Genomic DNA, 6085 nt, shown 5'->3' with positions numbered 1-6085 from the left:
CTGCAGGAACCGCAGGGCTGGCAGGAGCTGGAGCAGCTCTGGGTTGCTCCTGGACATTGAAGGGACATCTCTATACACCACAGATGACCCTGTCCTTTCTGCAGTGTCTCCTACTTCATCTCTCCTTTCATTCCCCTGAGTCACAAAAGCGGTGTTGTGACCTGAGGATTATATTCACTGTATATCTGGTCACCAGATCAGTTTGGCCACTTTGCCCAACCTCCTACCTGCAGCATGTCTGCACCTGCTCTTGGTTTCCTTCTTCCCTTGGGTACTTGAAAGCACTTGGCCACTTCTAGCTACATAATTGCCTGCTTCCAAAGCAGCTGCAGGCTCTTTGAATCTGCTTCTGTGAGGAAAGCAGTGGGTGAATAGCTTTGTCTGGATTTCAGGGGCATTTCAGAGTGCTGTAATCCAACCAGTGTGGTCTGTAGTGTTGCAGAGTAACTTACTGTAACATAAGTTACTCTGAAAGCAGTGTCTCCTGTTTCATTCCAACGAAAGTACAGCAGTTACAAAGAGTGCAATAATGCTATTTGATAGAGCAGTTTCACTGATGCAGGACATTAATCAGAGTCAACACCGTTTTCACCAGTGATGAGGAAGATCCTTCATTTCATGCTGATGAATACCTGCAGCAGTAGAGGTGGACCACAGTTTCAAAGCTTCAATGCTGGTATTGTTCCCAGGAAAATGTTGCCCACACGATACATCTCTCATCAGCCCAAACAGATGGAAGTCCAAAGGTGCGATACACAGACTATAGCATGGTTGTCGTAGGACTGTTCAGCCAAGATTGTCAGTGTGCACCATGGCCTTCAAATTGGTATGGTGTGTGATGTTTTCATGTTGCAAGAGAATGGCTGCCTCCTTCTCTGCCTTGACTCTGGAGGTTTGAGCCTCCAGCGTTGTCAGCACTGAGACTGAGCGATGTGAGCTGATGCATTATCTGGGTTCCATTAACTCTGGAAGGATCTCCCCTTTCCTATGCCAAAAGCCAGTGCACATCAGTTTAACTGGTGAGGGCTGTGTCTCGAACTTTTTCTTCGATAGGGAATTATCATGTTGCCACTCCATGGACTCTGGCTCTTTTGACCATCTGGTAGTGGTGTCACCATGTCTCATCACTGTTAATGATGTGATTCAGGAAACTGCCACCTTGAGCTGTGTATGGGTTCAGATGTTCCTGACAAACTTGCATGCATTGTTCTTTCTGTTCCTGGGTGAGTCTTTGTAGTTTCCAGCTAATGAAAACTTTGTTCTATTCCAACATTGACATTGTTGTTTTCAAAGCATGAAATCCAATATTCAGCTTGGAGCACGCACTGCAGAGACAAGCAGTAAAGGACAGGGGCAGTCCCGTGACTCCTGTGAAATTTTTACCCTTTCCTCTGAATGGAAATTGAAATGGAACAGTGACAGTCTTCTGGGCACTGTACTTGTTCTTCTCTTCTGAGAAGCAGGAACATAGAAAAATATGATAATCCATGGAACTGGAGCATTAAGTCTTTAACTGCCAGTGTACTACATGATGTCACGATGTGGAATAACGATAAAAGAAATCATAAGGCCATGACATCATGCCAGCCTGATGAGAGCTCCAGGACCCTGATCATCACTGGGTTGGAGTCAGAAGACAGCACATTCTGTTCCTGCACCCTGCTGGGACCATGGTGAGTGGCATCCCGAGTTGCCCTGACACCCTCGACTTCCTTCACTCCTCCCCTCCCTCTTGCCCGTTTGCACCCCAGCAGGAGCTGGGTGTTGTGAGAGGGGCTGGAGGGCAGAGCACACAGCTGTGGGGATGATGATGAATATGGAGGTTTGCAGAATCCCTTCAGTGAAGTGTGTTGTGCTCGCACAAGTGATTCACTGCAGATCCGGTGATTGATTGATTGCCAGTGCCTGCTGGACTCCTCTCTCATTGTTGTCATCTTGGTTCAAAGATGTAGGAAATCAGCGGGAGAAATGCGACGGCCATAGTAGATGATCAGCAAATCTCGTTTATTGTTTCAGCTGCATGTGCATTTATAGTGTGGTTAATAGGCTCATACATGTTGCTAAAGTGGAGCTCAGGATTGGCTCGCTAATCAGTGTCAACTACGCCTATCTTTGTGCTCTGTGGTTATCTCACAGCAAACACTCTCTTACAGACTTCTCAAAACACTGTTGCCGGCTTTCTCCATCGGCATCCTGTTTTGTTCCTAGTTCTCATACCTGACCTTGCGCGTAACAAGGTTGCTTAACCAGCTGCACAGTGTCTGCATTGCTTTTCTCAGTCAGGCAGTCATCAATAAATCTCTCCACACAAAGAAAAGGGTTAAGTTCTCCCACTGGTCCCACTGGTCCATTGCAGTGCCCCTCTGGGATTTCCTTCACCCTTTCCTATTCTTGGGGCAATCGCAGCTTGTTCTCTGTGCTCTTGCAGCAGTCACTGGCAGTTGGCTGGAGAGCAACATGTCAGGAAACCTTCAGGGCACAGTGGTGGTAAAGTCATCTTCCAGTGCAACATGAGAGGAAGCAGCATATACACATAGTACATGTTCTGGTCCAAGCAGAGGTCTCCGGGATTTATTGGGAGGGTGATGAATACGGAAGTTTCCATAATCACTGTAAGGGAGCAGTGGAGAGCTCCCCCAACAGATTCCCACAGCAGACCCAGGCAGCAAAGAGAGGGGATGATGCAGTGTTTCACTGTGGTGCTAGGATCACCCTGCAGCAGCTCTGCAGCAGTGGACTAAGAACTAATGATAGAAAATCCAGAATTCTCAGTGTTCCCTTGTAGCAGACACTGATCAGATGTGTCATGCAAGAGCAGGTGCAGAAAACAGACCTTTCCCAAGCATGTACTAATATCCAGTTGTTTTGGCAGTGGAGGAGGAGAGCACAAAGCTCACAAACACCAAATGTGAAGCACGTTTATCTTTTCTTAGGAATAAAACAGTGAGATAGTAAGTGAGACAATACAGAAAGAATAAAACAGAAGAAGGCTATGCACTATGTGCAGGCTATTACTACGTGAGATTAGCTGTAGTGATAAGGAAGGTACAACAGCAATTGCCCTAACCCTTCCTGGTTATCCAGGTCCACCGTCTCTGGGGATCCCCAGTTGCAGAGAGGATTTGGGGATCCTTTCCCAGTAAGTGGAAATTCCTACGCAGTGCATCTACGCATAGGTGAGGTCTCCAACTTTGCTACAAGGGGATGCAGACACTGTATTCTTGAATAAACAGAGGCATGTGGAAATTAGGCAGAAACTTCATTCTCCCTTTTGGATTCTGCCTCCAGCCTGGCCAGGGCTCAAGGACGAGCCAAGGAATTTAGTCTACTAGTAGGCAGTGACACTCTGCTTCTAAAGAAGGAAAGGATAATACATTCTCACAACGATGTATTAATGAGTTCTCACAACGATGCATCAGTGAGAAATAGTGATCCCCACTATTTTTCAACAGAGTCACCACTGTTAGCTATGGATTTCTACCAGCAGTGTACGGGAGCCTTCACTTCATGCTTGTAAATACTTGCACCAATGGAGGCAGCCCACTGTTTCATCGCTGCAATGATGGCACAGTTGACAGGGAAATGTTGCCCACAACGTCCATCCTTCGTCTGTCTGAACAGAGGGAAGAAAGAAGATGCCAATTCGGGACGATCTGTTGTGAGTTTGCTATTGGTATTCCACATCATAACATCATGTACAGCACGGGTACCTAAAGAGTTAATACTCCAGTTCTGTGGATTGACAACCTTCCAGATACTTGCTTCTCAAAAAAGAAGAACTACATATCCCAGAGGACCTGACGGTTGGAGAAGGAAGATACGTGACGGAAGTCATGGGATCTGGCTCTTTCGACTGTCTCTCTCTGGCATCCAGGCAGAGGGGTGGGTGTGCTTCCAAGTCGTGCGCCTTCATTCATGTAGGTCTTTCAGTTTTGGAAACTCTCTCTATTTGATTTGATTTGATTTATTACCCTTAATTTCAATTTGATTGTATTATATTGTGTTATCTTGCATTCCGATATCATGGTTAGTGAAATAACTTTTCCTTCTTAGATCGTTGCTGCTGCTCCATTCTTCTTCCCTCTCTGAGCCCAGCTCCCATTCCCCTACCCATTTCCCTTTTCCCTTCCCATTTTAGGGGATCCAGGGAGCCCACGGGCCTAGTGCCCTTCTGTCAGGGCGTAGATTGATCTAGATTGATCTAGATAACTCCATGACATACTGTTAAGTCAAAATAAGCTCTGTCCACCACAGTCTTCAAATCATTATGGAGCCTAGCATTACTGTATTGAAAGTGAAAGATAGGCTTCTTCTCTGACCTGATTCTGGAAATGTGGGCCTTCATCGTTATCAGTATTGAGACTGAGTGGTATGAGTTGATGGATTGTCCAGGTTCTAGTAAATCCAGAAGGATCACCGCTTCCTTTCCTCTCCCAAAAAACAGTGCGCATCACTATCCCCACTGAGGACTGTGTCTTCAACTTTTTCTCCAATAGAGAATTCTCACGTTGCTACTCCATGGGCTCTGTCTCTTTTGACTCCGGCTCATAGTTCTGACGCCACAGCGCACCAATGGTAATGATGTGATCCAGGAAACTGTCACCGTGGACCCTAAATGGGTTCAGTTGTTTCTTGCTAATTTGCATACCGTGTTGTTTCTGTTCCTGTGTGTGTGTTCGTGGGACCCACTGTGTGCAAACTTTGCTATATTCCGCCGTTGATGCCATTGTTTTCAATGCACTGAAGCCAACGTTCATCTCTGTATGCAGTCCGCTGGTTGTAATCCACTGATTTGAGCAGATGTGCTGATCCAGACGCTCTTCATTTTGCTGTGTGACAGCTGTGCATTGCCATCCAGAACATAAGTGGCTTATCATTTACGTCCCTGTTGCCGCTGCTGAAATGCAACTCCCAGTGCATCTGCTGTTTGGCCTTCAGCATCTGGGTGAGCAGGAATGGATGAATGTCAGGGGGGTGCAATTTTTTCCACACGGAAATACCAAAATCCACACCTTTGCTTCGTGTGGCCTTGATTTGGAGAAGTAGGCCACAATATATTTTTATTGCGTTTTTAGAAAAGGCTGATTTGAAAAAGTAGAGATACCATATATTTCAGTAGTGTTTTTTTAGAAATACTGGTGTTGACTTGTTTTATTATGTGATTGGTTCTTGCTTGCAAAACTGTAATAGCTTTTAGATGTTGTGAATAGTTATGCATGTAGCATTATATTACTAGGAAGCATGTTGTAAGGCAGTTCTGTTTTGACAAGAGGCCTCAGCAGAAGAAACATAATAACGAAAGGCAGGGCCTCCACACCAGGCTGAATTGTCTCACTCTGGGATTAGGTTGAAATGCATCAGGCAGGTGTCAGCATACTCTCCTCTGTCTTCCTTATCTTCTAACACCCCAGTGTATATCATTAAAAGTCAGGCTGCCAAGCTTATCTTTATCCAGGGGCGAGCAGATGTCCAGAACTAATGGTTGAGTGCTGAGTGAGCAAAAATTGCAGTTTTGGTACCTGTAAATTACTTACAATAGGCATTCTGCTATTGATCGTGTATCTATGAAGAAAGTTCATCTAGAGGACCAGGAAGGAAGACCACTGGCTGAAGTAAAAGGCTGTCAGTTGGGCTGTTATGGTGCCAAGGACGCAAGACGATGGAAGGGGGCCGTGGAATAGAAGACTGGAACCCTCATAAATCAGTGAGATAGGTGTGTAGATGTTAATTGTTTTTCGTGTAATTGATGAATATGTACTATCTGTTGAAATATCATGGACTCTGAATCACGTCATCTTCTATGGTGGAAATATCCGCAGTGCTTCTGGTGCTTCTGATAAAGAATACCTGACGTAAAGGTAACAACACTTTGCTGTTAAGTTTCTACACATGCATTTTTTTTTATTCGGATGGAGACCCAGATGGGACAATGTCTGTTCAGTTTCAGGACCCACTGAGAACAGGACTCCCAGGGCACCCCCAGAGAGTTCTCTGGACGGAGTCCTCACCTCATTTGCATCGCTGTGGAACAGAGAAAGCATGTGAGAAAACAGAAGAACAAAAACAAAACAAAAAAAACCCCCAA

At 45.5% G+C, this 6085-nt stretch overlaps 1 long non-coding RNA gene across 1 annotated transcript; it reads left to right on the top strand.

Annotated features, from left to right (window-relative positions):
• The first annotated feature begins 2330 nt into the window (after window positions 1-2330).
• On the top strand, window positions 2331-5862 carry LOC121107663. The gene is made up of 2 exons (XR_005841946.1): window positions 2331-3917; window positions 4445-5862. It is a non-coding gene; the product is annotated as an uncharacterized LOC121107663 (long non-coding RNA).
• Window positions 5863-6085: the final 223 nt, after the last annotated feature.

This window comes from Gallus gallus, chromosome 27 (assembly GCF_016699485.2).
Source record: "Gallus gallus isolate bGalGal1 chromosome 27, bGalGal1.mat.broiler.GRCg7b, whole genome shotgun sequence".
NCBI lineage: Eukaryota > Metazoa > Chordata > Aves > Galliformes > Phasianidae > Gallus > Gallus gallus.
Note: the sequence above shows the minus strand (reverse complement) of the source record. Positions and strands in the feature narration are given on the sequence as shown.